This window comes from Triticum urartu, unplaced genomic scaffold, assembly GCF_056163025.1.
Source record: "Triticum urartu cultivar PI428250 unplaced genomic scaffold, HENAU_Tu73 scaffold2, whole genome shotgun sequence".
Classification (NCBI taxonomy): Eukaryota; Viridiplantae; Streptophyta; class Magnoliopsida; order Poales; family Poaceae; genus Triticum; species Triticum urartu.
In genome coordinates, this window is record NW_028260368.1 from 8169307 (window position 1) to 8172391 (window position 3085).

Genomic DNA, 3085 nt, shown 5'->3' on the forward strand with positions numbered 1-3085 from the left:
CTCTAAAGAAAGAAAAAAAGGAGACCCATGCCATGATTTTCAAATCTTTTCTATTTAGTAGTCTAAGTTTCTCGATGAGGATAATTAATTCGGTCGTTGTGGTCGGACTCTATTATGGATTTCTGACTACATTCTCCATAGGTCCCTCTTAGATCTTCTTTCTCCAATCTTGGATTAGGGAAGAAGGAGATATTCGCGACTACTGGCGATTTCATTATGGGGCAGCTCATGATCTTCATATCGATCTATTATCCACCTCTGTATCTATTCTTTCTTAGCTAAACAGGTGGAAGATCTATCCAATTTGGTTATATTATATCATGGACTCGAAAAACGGATCTGAATTTGACTGAAATGCACGATCTTCACAGGTATCACTTTTCACGATACCTAAAAGGTGGAATAGCGATTTTCGAACCATTTCCTATAAGAGAATGGTTTCCATTACTTTGAGAAATGGATTCTTATATCAAACTATAGCTATTGCATTAAAGAAGAAAAGAAACTAATAGAAGTCGAAGACGCGGAATGATAGTGAATAGAGAGAAAGATTCTTCTGATTTTCTTGTTTCTATCTACTAGACGCCGTAGAGAATTGAGAATTTTCATGTCTTTCAATTCTCGTACTCGTAATTGGAAAGTTATGGAAGGAGACCCATCATTTTGCAATGAAAACAACATATAAAACTCTGGACAATTTCGAAATCAGGCCAAGCGTCTTAATACATATGCAAAAAAATTCATTATTGGCCCACCATTGATTAGAAGATTTAGCTTGTATGAATCGCTATTGGTTTGATACGAATAATGACAATCGTTTCAGTATGTTAAGGAAGATTTAGCTTGTATGAATCGCTATTGGTTTGATACGAATAATGACAATCGTTTCAGTATGTTAAGGATACAGATGTATCCACAATTCATTTAGAGTTACTTAATAGTCTATTTCTTATACCATATCTCTATCCCGTGAAATTCTCGAGCCAAAAGATGGATGCATATGCTGTGTTTCATTTTGCTAAATGATATCAATTAAATGGTGTATCAATTCCATAAATTGCATATAGCAATAAATAAATCAGCAAAATTCTTTCTAATATTTTAGATAGAAGAAACATTTCTTCTATCTAAAATATTAGAAAGAATGTACCCTTCTATCCAAATCCAATTTGCATCGATAAAATAAATCCAAATTCCAGTAGTAGATGAATAATTGCAAATTTGTGTGTGTACGAGATTAGAATAACTTCAAAATAACTGACATAATTTTGTATTTTTCCTGATCAGAAAAATACATGAAAAAGAAAGGAGGTAGAAAAATTTTTGGATTTATGGTTAAAGAAGAAAAAGAAGAAAACAGGGGTTCTGTTGAATTTCAAGTATTCAGTTTCACCAATAAGATACGGAGACTTGCTTCACATTTGGAATTACACAAAAAAGATTTTTCATCGGAAAGAGGTCTACGAAGACTTTTGGGAAAACGTCGACGTTTGCTGGCTTATTTGGCAAAGAAAAATAGAGTACGTTATAAGAAATTAATCGGTCAGTTGAATATTCGGGAGCAGTAATTTAATCGTTCAAATTTTTTTCTTGTTTTATTATTTTTTTAGTAGTCTTATAGTAGTCTTAGATTTTTCATTTTGATGAGCCTCGCTTTGAGGAATTCATGGAATAATCCATTTTCATGGAATAATGAATTAAGGAAGAAAGGATATGAGTCTACCGCTTACAAGAAAAGATCTCATGATAGTCAATATGGGCCCTCAACACCCATCAATGCATGGTGTTCTTCGACTGATCGTTACTCTCGATGGTGAGGATGTTATTGATTGTGAACCCATATTAGGGTATTTACACAGAGGAATGGAAAAAATCGCGGAAAACCGAACTATTATACAATACTTACCTTATGTAACAAGGTGGGATTATTTAGCTACTATGTTTACAGAAGCAATAACAGTAAATGCACCAGAATTCTTGGAGAATATTCAAATACCACAAAGAGCCAGCTATATTAGGGTAATTATGTTAGAATTAAGCCGGATAGCTTCTCACTTGCTATGGCTTGGACCTTTTATGGCGGATCTCGGCGCACAGACTCCTTTTTTCTATATTTTTAGAGAGAGAGAATTAATATATGATCTATTTGAAGCTGCTACAGGTATGCGAATGATGCACAATTACTTTCGCATCGGAGGAGTAGCCGCCGATCTACCTTATGGATGGATCGATAAATGTTTAGATTTCTGTGATTATTTTTTACGCGGAGTTGTTGAATATCAACAACTTATTACACAGAATCCAATTTTTTTAGAGCGAGTTGAAGGAGTAGGTTTTATTAGCGGAGAAGAAGCAGTAAATTGGGGCTTATCGGGACCGATGTTACGAGCTTCTGGAATACAATGGGATCTTCGTAAAGTAGATCCTTATGAGTCTTACAACCAATTTGATTGGAAAGTCCAATGGCAAAAAGAAGGGGATTCGTTAGCTCGCTATTTAGTACGAATTGGTGAAATGAGGGAATCCATCAAAATAATTCAACAAGCTGTAGAAAAAATTCCTGGAGGACCTTATGAAAATTTAGAAGTCCGACGCTTTAAGAAAGAAAATAATTCTGAATGGAATGATTTTGAGTATAAATTTCTTGGTAAAAAACCTTCGCCCAATTTTGAATTGTCAAGACAAGAGCTTTATGTAAGAGTAGAAGCCCCAAAAGGTGAATTAGGGATTTATCTAGTAGGAGATGATAGCCTTTTCCCCTGGAGATGGAAAATCCGTCCACCCGGGTTTATTAATTTGCAAATTCTTCCTCAGCTAGTTAAAAAAATGAAATTGGCTGATATCATGACGATATTAGGTAGTATAGATATCATTATGGGGGAAGTTGATCGTTGAAATGATAATAGATAGGGTAGAGGTAGAAACTATCAATTCTTTTTCGAAATTGGAATTATTAAAAGAAGTCTATGGACTGATATCGATTCTACCCATTTTGACCCTCCTTTTGGGAATAACAATAGAGGTACTCGTAATTGTGTGGTTAGAAAGAGAAATATCTGCGTCGATACAACAACGTATTGGTCCT